The sequence below is a fragment of the Pseudophryne corroboree genome, chromosome 6 (genome assembly GCF_028390025.1).
Source record: "Pseudophryne corroboree isolate aPseCor3 chromosome 6, aPseCor3.hap2, whole genome shotgun sequence".
Classification (NCBI taxonomy): domain Eukaryota; kingdom Metazoa; phylum Chordata; class Amphibia; order Anura; family Myobatrachidae; genus Pseudophryne; species Pseudophryne corroboree.
The window spans coordinates 846,273,562-846,289,710 of record NC_086449.1 but is presented as its reverse complement, the minus strand read 5'-3'; the positions used below and the strand labels follow the sequence as shown (position 1 = coordinate 846,289,710).

At 41.4% G+C, this 16,149-nt stretch overlaps 1 protein-coding gene and 1 long non-coding RNA gene across 4 annotated transcripts in view; both read right to left on the bottom strand.

Annotated features, from left to right (window-relative positions):
* Positions 1–16,149, bottom strand: part of RERG (RAS like estrogen regulated growth inhibitor) — a 333,438-nt gene that overhangs the window by 10,005 nt on the left and 307,284 nt on the right. The window contains exons 7-9 of one of the 3 annotated variants that reach the window (XR_010179772.1): positions 13,840–13,912; positions 13,501–13,578; positions 13,240–13,412 (exon numbers count right to left, since the gene is read on the bottom strand). The exons of the other annotated variants lie outside the window; for them this stretch is intronic. The gene's annotated coding sequence lies outside the window, so the exon portion shown is untranslated. Of the gene's footprint in view, positions 1–13,239; positions 13,413–13,500; positions 13,579–13,839; positions 13,913–16,149 lie in introns of those variants that run through there. 3 annotated transcript variants of the gene reach the window in all.
* Positions 7,121–7,851, bottom strand: LOC134933895 (uncharacterized). The gene is made up of 3 exons (XR_010179773.1): positions 7,777–7,851; positions 7,438–7,515; positions 7,121–7,349 (listed from the first exon to the last, which is right to left on the bottom strand). It is a non-coding gene; the product is annotated as an uncharacterized LOC134933895 (long non-coding RNA).

Sequence of the window (16,149 nt, the reverse complement as noted above, 5' to 3'; positions counted from 1 at the left end):
CACTGGGTGTTGTACACAGGTGGGGTGGGGTGCACTGGGTGTTGCACACAGGTGGGGTGGGGTGCACTGGGTGTTGCACACAGGTGGGGTGGGGTGCACTGGGTGTTGCACACAGGTGGGGTGGGGTGCACTGGGTGTTGCACACAGGTGGAGTGGGGTGCACTGGGTGTTGCACACAGGTGGAGTGGGGTGCACTGGGTGTTGCACACAGGTGGGGTGGGGTGCACTGGGTGTTGCACACAGGTGGGGTGGGGTGCACTGGGTGTTGCACACAGGTGGGGTGGGGTGCACTGGGTGTTGCACACAGGTGGGGTGGGGTGCACTCGGGTGTTGCACACAGGTGGGGTGCACTGGGTGTTGCACACAGGTGGGGTGGGGTGCACTGGGTGTTGCACACAGGTGGGGTGGGGTGCACTGGGTGTTGCACACAGGTGGGGTGCACTGGGTGTTGCACACAGGTGGGGTGGGGTGCACTGGGTGTTGTACACAGGTGGGGTGGGGTGCACTGGGTGTTGCACACAGGTGGGGTGCACTGGGTGTTGCACACAGGTGGGGTGGGGTGCACTGGGTGTTGCACACAGGTGGGGTGGGGTGCACTGGGTGTTGCACACAGGTGGGGTGGGGTGCACTGGGTGTTGCACACAGGTGGGGTGGGGTGCACTCGGGTGTTGCACACAGGTGGGGTGGGGTGCACTCGGGTGTTGCACACAGGTGGGGTGGGGTGCACTCGGGTGTTGCACACAGGTGGGGTTCACTGGGTGTTGCACACAGGTGGGGTGGGGCGCACTGGGTGTTGTACACAGGTGGGGTGGGGTGCACTGGGTGTTGCACACAGGTGGGGTGGGGTGCACTGGGTGTTGCACACAGGTGGAGTGGGGTGCACTGGGTGTTGCACACAGGTGGAGTGGGGTGCACTGGGTGTTGCACACAGGTGGGGTGGGGTGCACTGGGTGTTGCACACAGGTGGGGTGGGGTGCACTGGGTGTTGCACACAGGTGGGGTGGGGTGCACTGGGTGTTGCACACAGGTGGGGTGGGGTGCACTCGGGTGTTGCACACAGGTGGGGTGCACTGGGTGTTGCACACAGGTGGGGTGGGGTGCACTGGGTGTTGCACACAGGTGGGGTGGGGTGCACTGGGTGTTGCACACAGGTGGGGTGCACTGGGTGTTGCACACAGGTGGGGTGGGGTGCACTGGGTGTTGTACACAGGTGGGGTGGGGTGCACTGGGTGTTGCACACAGGATTTGCTACTTTTCTTTAACTTAGCATGCAGATGTAAATTGCAGTCTTGAGGGTTAACTCCTTTTCCCTCAGGTGTTCCAGGACCGCATAATTATATATACCTCAGACTATTCTGTACCCAATAAGCTTGCTAGTAACGGCCAAAGTCCCATTTTGCTGTTATCAGTTTAAGCATAAGGCTATATTGTTTCATCATATTTATGTCAGTCAGGTGTAATGATACTCTATATAGCAGAGACATGTAATTGCCGCAACAGATGAGGTGTTACAGAGGGTATGTATGGTAACTTATAGTCTGACAGTCTGCGTCTGGTGCACAATCAAGAAGTTCGAAACCAATAGGGTATAGGCAAAATCCTCTAGATTGTAAGCTCTTGTGGGCAGTGCCTTTGACCATCTTGTCCACGTTTGCAGTATACTGTTCCTGTACGCCTACTCTCCCAGGGCACTGACTGTTACTACCCGTCATTCAGCTGTATGGAGACCAGTTGTTTTTGTAACCTGTATTTTCTCTCTCAATCTATTGCTTTTTTTGCATATTCTGCTGTAATTTGTCTGTGTGGTGCCACCAATGTGCTGTGGCACCACATAAATAAATAATAATAAAAGAATTAAAAATCCAAACTTCTGTATACTGCTGATCTAACAGTGCAAAAGTAAATGAATCCTAATTGGCACACGGGTAATACAAAGAAAGAGGTGATAATATTTAAAACATGAATAGAAAAGACAGGCGCATACCAACAAATAATAAAAGAACCATAAATACACAATGGAGTCACATTATTATGACCGTCTCCTACATGTGACATCAGCAGCGCGTAGCCCATGAAGTACGTCACATGACCTGCGCTGGCTTGGTGGGTATATAAGGTGTGTGATAGGCCGTCTGCACACATATCACTTGTTGCTGTCATGGGTAAAAGGGGCGATTTATCAGAGTTGTAAAAAGGGGTGATTATCGGCTTTCGGGCAAAAGGTGGCGGTATTTCTGACACAGCGCAGTGTGTGACCTGTCCGCGTGCTGCTGCGGGGAAGGTGCATCGTGACTGGACAAACGGCAACAAGTGCCATTGATGTGAGAGATGAACGTCGGCTATGAAGACGCGTGAGGACCAACCGACGCGCTGCAGCGGAGCAGCTCACCGTCAGAATGTACCTGTACCAACCTACCAGCACCTTACCGAGTCACTCCCAGCCCGTCTAGCTGCTGTCCGTGCTGCACATGGCGGTCACTCTGGCTACTAGCTGGAGGTCATAATAATGTGACTCCACCGTGTATATCAAGGCAGCTGGAAAGAGACATTTCCACAAGCAAAATAATGGACAAGATCATAAAAAAGTATATACAATTTCAGTCTGCATCAGGATTAAGGTATCTGGGTGTGGTATGGAAGGTAGATAGTAACTAGGTCGACTACTATTGGTCGACAGTAACTAGGTTGACAGGGTTTCTAGGTCGACATGTTCTAGGTCGACATGAGGTTTTTTTGTGTCATTTTCTTCGTACAGTGACCGGGAACCCCAATTAGTGCACCGTGTCCCCTCGCTTCGCTCGCCATGCTTCGGGCAAGGTGCCTCGTTCTGCTACCGCTGCGCTCGGCACAGGTTAATGTTTACCAATCGTAGTCCACGTGGATCGTTAAGTATGAAAAGGTTCAAAAAAAGAAAAAAAATATCATGAAAACTCATGCCGACCTTTTGACCTGTCGACCTAGAACATGTCGACCTAGCGACCCTGTCGACCTAGAAACCCTGTCAACCTAGTTACCGTCGACCAATAGTGGTCGACCTAGCTAGTGTCGACCTAGTTACTGTCGACCTAGAGACCGGATCCCAAGGTATCTGTAGTATCTCCCATAAGGTGAAGGCTCCCTGGCAAGGGTTCAAAAATAAGATTTTACTTACCGGTAAATTTATTTCTCGTAGTCCGTAGTGGATGCTGGGGACTCCGTAAGGACCATGGGAATAGACGGGCTCCGCAGGAGACAGGGCACTTTAAGAAAGAATTTGGATACTGGTGTGCACTGGCTCCTCCCTCTATGCCCCTCCTCCAGACCTCAGTTAAGGAAACTGTGCCCGGAAGAGCTGACAGTACAAGTAAAGGATTTTGGAATCCAGGGTAAGACTCATACCAGCCACACCAATCACACCGTATAACTTGTGATAACCATACCCAGTTAACAGTATGAAAACAACGGAGCATCAGATCAACCCTGATGCAACCACAACATAACCCTTATTTAAGCAATAACTATATACAAGTATTGCAGAAGAAGTCCGCACTTGGGACGGGCGCCCAGCATCCACTACGGACTACGAGAAATAGATTTACCGGTAAGTAAAATCTTAATTTTCTCTAACGTCCTAGTGGATGCTGGGGACTCCGTAAGGACCATGGGGATTATACCAAAGCTCCCAAACAGGCGGGAGAGTGCGGATGACTCTGCAGCACCGAATGGGCAAACTCAAGGTCCTCCTCAGCCAGTGTATCAAACTTGTAGAACTTTGCAAAGGTGTTTGAACCTGACCAAGTAGCCGCTCGGCAAAGCTGTAATGCCGAGACCCCTCGGGCAGCCGCCCAAGAAGAGCCCACCTTCCTTGTGGAATGGGCCTTAACTGATCTAGGCAGCGGCAACCCAGCCACAGAATGAGCCAGTTGAATCATGTTACAGATCCAGCGAGCAGTAGTTTGCTTTGAAGCAGGCGCCCCAAGCTTGTTGGAAGCATACAGGATAAACAAAAATTCTGTATTCCTGACCCTAGCCGTTCTGGCTACATAAACCTTCAAAGCCCTGACCACATCTAGTAACTCGGAATCCTCCAAGTCACAAGTAGCCACAGGCACCACAATAGGTTGGTTCAAATGAAAGGATGACACCACTTTTGGCAGAAATTGTGGACGGGTCCGCAATTCTGCCCTGTCCATATGGAAAACCAGATAGGGGCTTTTATGTGAAAAAGCCGCTAATTCTGACACACGCCTAGCTGAAGCCAAGGCTAATAGCATGACCACCTTCCACGTGAGAAATTTTAACTCCACGGTTTTGAGTGGCTCAAACCAGTGTGACTTCAGGAAACTCAACACCACGTTAAGATCCCAAGGTGCCACTGGAGGCACAAAAGGGGGCTGAATATGCAGCACTCCCTTTACAAACGTCTGGACTTCAGGAAGAGAAGCCAGTTCATTTTGAAAGAAAATGGATAGAGCCGAAATCTGGACCTTAATGGAACCCAATTTCAGGCCCAAAGTCACTCCCGGCTGTAGGAAGTGAAGGAAACGGCCCAGCTGGAATTCCTCCGTAGGGGCATTCCTGGCCTCACACCAAGCAACATATTTTCGCCATATACGGTGATAATGTTTAGCCGTCACGTCCTTCCTAGCCTATATCAGCGTAGGAATAACCTCATCCGGAATGCCTTTTTCTGCTAGGATCCAGCGTTCAACCGCCATGCCGTCAAACGCAGCCGCGGTAAGTCTTGGAACAGACAGGGCCCCTGTTGCAACAAGTCCTGTCTTAGAGGCAGAGGCCATGGGTCCTCTGTGAGCATTTCTTGCAGATCCGGATACCAAGTCCTTCTTGGCCAATCCGAAACAATGAGTATTGTTCTCACTCTTCTTTTTCTTATGATTCTCAGCACCTTTGGTATGAGAGGAAGAGGAGGAAATACATAAATCGACTGGAACACCCACGGTGTCACTAGTGCGTCTACAGCTATCGCCTGAGGGTCTCTTGACCTGGCGCAATATCTCTGTAGCTTTTTGTTGAGGCAGGATGCCATCATGTCCACCTGTGGCAGTTCCCACCACCTTGCAATCTGCGTGAAGACTTCTTGATAAAGTCCCCACTCTCCCGGGTGGAGGTCGTGCCTGCTGAGGAAGTCTGCTTCCCAGTTGTCCACTCCCGGAATGAATACTGCTGACAGTGCTCTTACGTGATTCTCCGCCCAGCGAAGAATTCTGGTGGCTTCTACCATCGCCACCCTGCTCCTTGTGCCGCCTTGGCGGTTTACATGAGCCACTGCGGTGATGTTGTCTGACTGAATCAGAACCGGTTGGTCACGAAGCAGGGACTCCGCTTGACGTAGGGCGTTGTATATGGCCCTTAGTTCCAGGATGTTGATGTGAAGGCAAGTCTCCTGACTTGACCACAGCCCTTGGAAATTTCTTCCCTATGCGACTGCCCCCCACCCTCGGAGGCTTGCATCCGTGGTCACCAGGACCCAGTCCTGAATGCCGAATCAGCACCCTTCGAGAAGGTGAGTACTCTGCAGCCACCACAGGTGAGACACCCTGGCCCTGGGGGATAGGGTGATTAACCGATGCATCTGAAGATGTGACCTGGACCACTTGTCCAGTAAGTCCCATTGGAAGGTCCTCGCATGGAACCTGCCGAAGGGAATGGCCTCGTATGATGCCACCATCCTTCCCAGGACTCGAGTGCAGTGATGCACTGACACCTGTTTTGGTTTTAATAGATTCCTGACCAGTGTCACGAGCTCCTGAGCTCTCTCTATCGGGAGATAAACCCTTTTCGGGTCTGTGTCTAGGATCATGCCTAGGAGAGGCAGATGAGCTGTAGGAACCAACTGCGACTTTGGAATATATAGAATCCAGCGTGTTGCCGTTACACTTCCAGAGAAAGTGATACGCTGTTCAGCCACTGCTCTCTTGATCTCGCTTTTATGAGGAGATCGTCCAAGTACGTGATAATAGTGACATCTTGCTTCCGCAGGAGCACCATCATTTCCGCCATTACCTTGGTGAACATTCTCGGAGCCGTGGAGAAACCAAACGGCAACGTCTGAAATTGGTAATGACAATCCCGTACCGCAATTCTGAGGTACGCCTGATGAGGTGGATAAATGGGGACATGAAGGTATGCATCCTTTATGTCCCGAGTCACCATAAAATCTCCCCCTTTCAGGCTTGCAATGACCGCTCTTAGCGATTCCATCTTGAACTTGAACCTTTTCAGGTATATGTTCAGGGATTTTAAATTCAATATGGGTCTAACCGAACCGTCTGGTTTCGGGACTACCACATGGTCGAATAATAACCCCCTCCTTGTTGAAGGAGGGGAACCTTGACCACCACCTGTTGAAGATACAATTTGTGAATTGCAGTTAACACTGTTTCCCTCTCGTGGGGGGAAGCCGGCAGGGCCGTCGGTGAGGGGGCATCTTCTCAAAGTCCAGCTTGTATCCCTGAGACACAATGTCTATTGCCCAGGGATCTAACAGGGAGTGAACCCACTTGTGGCTGAACTTACGAAGGCGTGCCCCCACCGGGCCTAGCTCCGCCTGTGGAGCCCCAGCGACATGCGGTGGATTTTTGTAGAGGCCGAGGAGGACTTCTGTTCCTGGGAACTAGCTGTGTTGTGCAGCTTCTTTCCTCTGCCCCCGCCTCTGGCAAGAAAGGACGCACCTCGGAATTTCTTGTTTCTTTGTTCGAAAGGCTGCATTTGATAATGTCGTGCTTTCCTAGGCTGTGCAGGAATATAAGGCAAAATATCAGAATTACCAGCCATAGCTGTGGAGACCAGGTCCGAGAACCCTTCTCTACACAATCCTCAGCCTTCCATATGCCTCTTAAGTCGGCATCATTTGTCCATTGCATATTCTACAGGACACGTCAAGCAGAAATCGACATAGCTTTGACTCTAGGACCCAGTATACTCATGTCTCTTTGGGCATGTTTTATATATATATATATATATAACCAAGAAATAAAGTACCCCTTTTTTGCGCTAAAAACTATAAAGCTCGCACCACTGAGAAGTGCCTCCTGTCAGACAAGGCAAAGAATGGAGAACAGATCTAAAAAATTCTCATGGGAGCTCAACCACTTCAGATTTCACATACAAATGTGTTTATTTTAAAATAATTCTTTAAACAGTAAAAACTGTACTCATATAAAAGTTTCAATAAAACATACACATGACTTTACATTACAAATGGACAGTATAGACAAATATTTATCTTGATAATTTTTGGTAATATCCACATCTATTTCTCAATGAAGCGTTCAGATGTATGTTCAAATCACAAATGCGTGAGTGCCCAACGCGTTTCGTCCTTACAGGACTTCATCAGGGGACGCAATCTGAGTGGTAGTTAGAAAGAGGGTGATATACCAAATGCTATTTACATTTATCACAGTCTTGCTACATTAAGATCATCTACTTACATACCAATGAGATCAAAGTTTGTAAGATATCACCTCCAACTTTTGCCGTGGGTGTATATAAAAATTCTCACAGATAAAGGATCTAGAAATGTCACCATTAGAATTGATATTAAATTACAGTGACCATATATATTCACAATAGAATTAGTAAACATAATCAAGGAGGAAGGAACAAACAAAATGGAGTAGTGGAGGAATAGATGCAATATACTCTCTATCAATGGGTATGATAATTGCTCAATTAATCACAAATTGAGTGCAATTCTATGTTACTCATTATTCAAAAGCAGAATAGATGGTAATTATTCCATTATATCATAGACATTCAAACAAAGCTACTCACATTCCAATATTGGTGTCTATCATAAAAAAGTTCATCAATGTATAAACAGAAGAAAAATTGCTGTGACAGTAACCTATAAATAGGAAATACAGACAATAATATGTATGGATAGGTGAACTTTACCAGCATAAATTATAAGCTACAGATTGTTATTTACATTGTATATTGGAACCTAACTATACATAACATTCATTATGCGAATGGAGTTAATCCCTATTATTCTTATATATACAATGTCATTGCACTATTTGTGAGGGACCATGGTGAACCAAATCGCTGATCAATAATATCTTTATATGCCTAATTATTCATAATATCAATTTGCACTTTTATATATTATGAAAAGGCAGAGTTTTGACAGCCATTATAAGTTCAAACAATGCCTTAGTATATTAGATGAGGCAAAGCTTCACATCCATTATAGGTCCAAATAATATCTTAGCATATTTCCTTACAAATTGACACCCCTGTTGTTTACTTCACGTTGTACTGCACATTATTATATAATAAATCCTAAATAGTGAAAGTGATTTAATTCATAGAAATTATTGCTATACAAAAATGAGGCTACAACCGAATAAATTTAATTAATTTATAATAGGAGGAACATCTTAGGCTCACCTTTTTAGTTGAAAATAGACCAATCCTATTTAAAATAAGAATATTGTGATAGACTCAAATGAGTCAATACCCTGAAAGAGAAATTTATCCATAAATATGGGTTCTTTCTCCAATATATCAAAAAATGTCTGTTAGTCATGATATTTACCTTAGTATTCTCTCAGGATTCTCATTCACAGCTCAAGTGCTAAATGGAAACTGGGGCTGATATTTATACCTCCTCCCCAATGACCTCATTTCCTGTTTGATATTTATCTTATTTAGTTTAATTTTTAATGTTTCCTTCTAGCATTCAATCTGTTAACAGTGATAGCATTACTGACCAGTGAGTCAGTCATTCGAGGATTTAAAAGACAACTGAAATGGACTTAGATATTTCTATTAAAATGATGTTGAACGCTTTTGCGTTCCATCGTCGCCGGCGGCGTGCGTTCCACCGCCGCTACTTCCGGTTCCGGCGTGCGTTCCATAGACGCTACTTCCGGTTTCCGGTATGCGTTCCACACATATTAAATCTATGCCGGCGTGCGTTCTACTGGCTGCTGCTTCAAATTAAAGTTGTTAAAACGGATAATCATAGCTTAATGGCGCCCAACTAGTCCATCATTAGCTACTCCATTATCATATTGATCTAATAACACATGCAATCTATTTACTTAGTGGATAATGGTTGATTTATAAATTTATTTAAAGTGTTTAACCATCTTGTTTTACTTAGTGATGAAAAATTATATAGAGGGACTGATGCCACATGAAAATCCTTCATTAAAAATAAACAGTAATCAATATTGTGCTTCCAGTGATGGTAATTTAACAATTAATTATGTGATTTGTGATGTTTAATTATGTTATTAATCTATATGATTTATTGATATGTTAATCTAATAATATTTTAATAATGTTATTATGATTTTAACCTCATTAATGTGCTCTGTGATATATTCTAACTTTAACCTATAACATAATTATCTAACTGACTGTGCAGCCATAAATAGACTTATATATAAGAAAACAACAACAACAGCCATAAATAAGGCAGTTCAGATCAACATGGTCCCCCATTTACAATTGTTACAAGTTGGCAACTTAACATCTTAATGTATCATGCTTTAATCTTCAACCTATGATCTGATAACAAATCATAAAATCAGTTGTAATATATAGTTGAGCCCCATTAAATATGGTCCATTAAATAGGGAGTGTTATACTAAAAACATGAATCATATTAGATATAGAATGTGGAGAATGGTGAATTAAGGACTTAAAGGAAAGAGACAATATCCACGTCTTCATTAAGGCCATTGGGGGCTAATGTGTTGAGCATATAAATCCAGTATGTTTCACGTTTAGATAATCTCAAGTCCCTATTTCCACCTCTTGGGTCTACTGGTATATGTTCTAATACTGTAAATGAAAAGTTATCCCTCGTCACTGTCGCACCATGCTTCTCGGCATAATGCCTTGGAAGGCTATGGGAAAGAAACCTGTTTTTCACATTTCTTATATGCTCTTGAATTCTTATTTTGGTTGGTCTTTTTGTCTTTCCTATGTAGGTAAAACTACAACTACAAGAGATCTTGTACACAACATACTCTGTGTTGCAATTAACCAAGTCTTTCAATCTATAACATCCCCCTGACTCGAATTCCATACTAAATGATTTACGGTCCATAAATTTACAGCATATGCACCTAGAGCATGGGAAACACCCTTTGGTGGGTATGATATCACTATTTTCCTTTCTAATACAAGAATGCAACCTTGACAACTTACTTGGTGCCACTATGCTTTTTAAATTCGTTGCTCTTCTAAATACCAGGTCTGGTTTTTTAGGGAGGGAAGGGCCCAAAACAGAGTCTTTTAAAAGTATACCCCAATGTCGATTTAGAATCTTTTTGATGACTACGTTTTCTTGATTGAATTGTGTAATGAAAGGTCTACGGAACCTTTGATCTGTTTGGGTTTTATTTTTGGGACATAGCATTAAATCCCTTTTTTGCAAAGAAGCTTTAGACTTTGCTGCCTCAATGGAGTCTGAGTTATAACCCCTTTCTATAAACCTGTTTCCAATTAAAGTGGCCTGTTCCCAATAATCATCAATGTTGGTACAATTGCGCCTTATCCGTAAAAATTGCGCATATGGTACGTTATTCTTCCAAGCAGGGTAGTGACAACTGGTTTGGGGGATGTAACTATTGGCGTCAACATCCTTAAAGAAGGTCTTCGTTATTATTTTTTTTTTTTTTTTTACCTTCTACCCCTGTTAAGGTTAAATCCAAAAAATCAATACTTATTGGATTATGCTGAAAAGTAAATTTCAAATTAAAACCATTCGACTGTATAAATGTTATGAATCCATTAATACTATGTTCATCACCTTTCCAAATGAAAAGGAGATCGTCAATATATCTTTGGTAGAATATTATATTAACTTCAAAATCGGAATCATATATATAAATCTCCTCCCATGCTTTCATGAGCAAGTTGGCATACGATGGGGCAAATTTGGTCCCCATCGCCGTGCCCTGTTGTTGCAAAAAGAATTTATTCTCAAATTCAAAAAAATTATGATTCAAAATGAACATTATGCTATCCAATAGAAACCGTACTTCTTTTTGGGATAGACTAGAGTCATTTGACAAAACTAATTCTACAGCTTCTACACCTTTACTATGTGGTATAGATGAATACAATGCTTGTACGTCTACAGTTAACCATTGGTATTCTTTAGACCACTCTATGCTCTCTAACTTTTGCAATACACTGGTGGAATCTCTAAGATATGACTTCATTTTTAATACATAGGGCTGCAATCTCAGGTCCAAATAATGGGATAAATTTGCCGTCAGGGAATTAATCCCAGCCACTATGGGCCTTCCTGGTGGTGAAGTCTTACTCTTATGAATTTTTGGAATATGGTAAAAATTTGGAACTGTTGGATGTTTAACAAACATATAGTCGAACTCTTCCTTACATATTAAATTGTCTTTCAGGGCTTTAGAAAGTAATATATATAGCTCCTCCTGATATAATGAGGTGGGATTGTTGGGTAATTCCATATATGTCTGCCCATCAAAAAGTATCTTAGATGCCTCATTCAGGTAAGCCGTTTTGGTTTGCAATACAACTGCTCCACCCTTATCCGCCCCTTTAATGACCAAATCAGTGTCATTTTTCAGGGATTTCAAAGCTCCCTTTTCCTGTGGATTAAGGTTGGTCCCATATTTGTTGCTTTTCAGCCTTATTTTCCTGAAATCTTCCCTAACTAATTCATAGAAGATGTCCAGATTACTGCCCCTGGACTCTACCGGGTAATATTTTGATGGTAACTTTACCAATGGAGTTTTTTCATTCGTACTGGCACTCAATTGGGGATTCTTAAGAAAGTGTCTCTGTATCGTTAATTTACGGACATATTTGTTGAGATCAACAAATAGATTGAATTTATCAACATGTAAATCTGGTGCGAATTTTAATCCCTTATCTAATAGGGAGCGTTCCGCTGATGATAATTGTCTCTCTGTGATGTTAACAATCCCAGACGAGGTTTCTCCTGATTGAATAGGGCTCTCCTTTTTTTGGGGCTTTTTTCTGCCCCCTCTGCACCCTCGTCTCCTCCAGTGTGCCCTCTTTTTATACCCTGTGGTGAGTCCAGTCTGATATGTAACTCCTCTCGCTGTTGCTGTATGCGGGGGAATTTGTAACCTCGTCTCTCTTCTAAAAAATGTCCCCTTTGATTTCTATCAGGGGTAGGTGATCTATCTGTATTATATCTACTCCTATAGGAGGAATTGTAATACTCCTTAGGTGGCATGTAATTGTTCCTTTGGTAACCATGTTGAGGCGGGAATTGTTTCCTATATCCCCTCTGTTCATAACCCCGATTAGGATAGGGAGATCTATAAGATCCCCTGGATCTATAGTGGCCATTAAGATTACCTTGATTAACTCTGTAGTTTCTATGGACTTCCTGCTGTGGTCTCTCCCAACGGGGATATCTTTTTGATGGTATTTGACTCCTTTCATCTAATCTCTCCTCTTTAATCGGTAAGTGGTGTATTTGACCAGAAATATAGTCATTTTTATCCCTAATAAATTTCTTTTGTTTGCGTGATATAATTTCTTCTTCCATAGAGTCTAATTTATAATGTAGATCTAACACATCCCGCTTGAACTCTTCACTATCCTCAAATTTGGTGGCTTGTAATTCCACTCTTTTAATTTCCTCCTCTAACCTGCTTAACTCCTTTTTTCTCTCAGTGATAATTAGAGTAATAAGTTTCACCGAACACTCATCTAGAATAGTATTCCAGTTAGTAATGAAACTTTCATTGCCCCCTCCAATTGTGGGGGTTTTATGCAATCGTAAACCTCTCGGAATCCTCCCTACTTCTATATATTTTTCTAGTGTCATAATATCGTACCAATTTTTCAACTCCTTAATGGCTAATTTTTCTACTAAATTGAGATAACCATAATAATCGTCATCCTCAGTTTGAAATACTTGTTCCTCCTCCTCAAAAATGTTTCTGACCTTTAAAGATCTCTTTGATCTATCATTAAATATAGGCATAATAGCTAGATAGAAGAGCTGCAAATAAGGGTACTTACTGACAAACTACTACACAAAACCAAGAAATAAAGTACCCCTTTTTTGCGCTAAAAACTATAAAGCTCGCACCACTGAGAAGTGCCTCCTGTCAGACAAGGCAAAGAATGGAGAACAGATCTAAAAAATTCTCATGGGAGCTCAACCACTTCAGATTTCACATACAAATGTGTTTATTTTAAAATAATTCTTTAAACAGTAAAAACTGTACTCATATAAAAGTTTCAATAAAACATACACATGACTTTACATTACAAATGGACAGTATAGACAAATATTTATCTTGATAATTTTTGGTAATATCCACATCTATTTCTCAATGAAGCGTTCAGATGTATGTTCAAATCACAAATGCGTGAGTGCCCAACGCGTTTCGTCCTTACAGGACTTCATCAGGGGACGCAATCTGAGTGGTAGTTAGAAAGAGGGTGATATACCAAATGCTATTTACATTTATCACAGTCTTGCTACATTAAGATCATCTACTTACATACCAATGAGATCAAAGTTTGTAAGATATCACCTCCAACTTTTGCCGTGGGTGTATATAAAAATTCTCACAGATAAAGGATCTAGAAATGTCACCATTAGAATTGATATTAAATTACAGTGACCATATATATTCACAATAGAATTAGTAAACATAATCAAGGAGGAAGGAACAAACAAAATGGAGTAGTGGAGGAATAGATGCAATATACTCTCTATCAATGGGTATGATAATTGCTCAATTAATCACAAATTGAGTGCAATTCTATGTTACTCATTATTCAAAAGCAGAATAGATGGTAATTATTCCATTATATCATAGACATTCAAACAAAGCTACTCACATTCCAATATTGGTGTCTATCATAAAAAAGTTCATCAATGTATAAACAGAAGAAAAATTGCTGTGACAGTAACCTATAAATAGGAAATACAGACAATAATATGTATGGATAGGTGAACTTTACCAGCATAAATTATAAGCTACAGATTGTTATTTACATTGTATATTGGAACCTAACTATACATAACATTCATTATGCGAATGGAGTTAATCCCTATTATTCTTATATATACAATGTCATTGCACTATTTGTGAGGGACCATGGTGAACCAAATCGCTGATCAATAATATCTTTATATGCCTAATTATTCATAATATCAATTTGCACTTTTATATATTATGAAAAGGCAGAGTTTTGACAGCCATTATAAGTTCAAACAATGCCTTAGTATATTAGATGAGGCAAAGCTTCACATCCATTATAGGTCCAAATAATATCTTAGCATATTTCCTTACAAATTGACACCCCTGTTGTTTACTTCACGTTGTACTGCACATTATTATATAATAAATCCTAAATAGTGAAAGTGATTTAATTCATAGAAATTATTGCTATACAAAAATGAGGCTACAACCGAATAAATTTAATTAATTTATAATAGGAGGAACATCTTAGGCTCACCTTTTTAGTTGAAAATAGACCAATCCTATTTAAAATAAGAATATTGTGATAGACTCAAATGAGTCAATACCCTGAAAGAGAAATTTATCCATAAATATGGGTTCTTTCTCCAATATATCAAAAAATGTCTGTTAGTCATGATATTTACCTTAGTATTCTCTCAGGATTCTCATTCACAGCTCAAGTGCTAAATGGAAACTGGGGCTGATATTTATACCTCCTCCCCAATGACCTCATTTCCTGTTTGATATTTATCTTATTTAGTTTAATTTTTAATGTTTCCTTCTAGCATTCAATCTGTTAACAGTGATAGCATTACTGACCAGTGAGTCAGTCATTCGAGGATTTAAAAGACAACTGAAATGGACTTAGATATTTCTATTAAAATGATGTTGAACGCTTTTGCGTTCCATCGTCGCCGGCGGCGTGCGTTCCACCGCCGCTACTTCCGGTTCCGGCGTGCGTTCCATAGACGCTACTTCCGGTTTCCGGTATGCGTTCCACACATATTAAATCTATGCCGGCGTGCGTTCTACTGGCTGCTGCTTCAAATTAAAGTTGTTAAAACGGATAATCATAGCTTAATGGCGCCCAACTAGTCCATCATTAGCTACTCCATTATCATATTGATCTAATAACACATGCAATCTATTTACTTAGTGGATAATGGTTGATTTATAAATTTATTTAAAGTGTTTAACCATCTTGTTTTACTTAGTGATGAAAAATTATATAGAGGGACTGATGCCACATGAAAATCCTTCATTAAAAATAAACAGTAATCAATATTGTGCTTCCAGTGATGGTAATTTAACAATTAATTATGTGATTTGTGATGTTTAATTATGTTATTAATCTATATGATTTATTGATATGTTAATCTAATAATATTTTAATAATGTTATTATGATTTTAACCTCATTAATGTGCTCTGTGATATATTCTAACTTTAACCTATAACATAATTATCTAACTGACTGTGCAGCCATAAATAGACTTATATATAAGAAAACAACAACAACAGCCATAAATAAGGCAGTTCAGATCAACATGGTCCCCCATTTACAATTGTTACAAGTTGGCAACTTAACATCTTAATGTATCATGCTTTAATCTTCAACCTATGATCTGATAACAAATCATAAAATCAGTTGTAATATATAGTTGAGCCCCATTAAATATGGTCCATTAAATAGGGAGTGTTATACTAAAAACATGAATCATATTAGATATAGAATGTGGAGAATGGTGAATTAAGGACTTAAAGGAAAGAGACAATATCCACGTCTTCATTAAGGCCATTGGGGGCTAATGTGTTGAGCATATAAATCCAGTATGTTTCACGTTTAGATAATCTCAAGTCCCTATTTCCACCTCTTGGGTCTACTGGTATATGTTCTAATACTGTAAATGAAAAGTTATCCCTCGTCACTGTCGCACCATGCTTCTCGGCATAATGCCTTGGAAGGCTATGGGAAAGAAACCTGTTTTTCACATTTCTTATATGCTCTTGAATTCTTATTTTGGTTGGTCTTTTTGTCTTTCCTATGTAGGTAAAACTACAACTACAAGAGATCTTGTACACAACATACTCTGTGTTGCAATTAACCAAGTGTTTCAATCTATAACATCCCCCTGACTCGAATTCCATACTAAATGATTTACGGTCCATAAATTTACAGCATATGC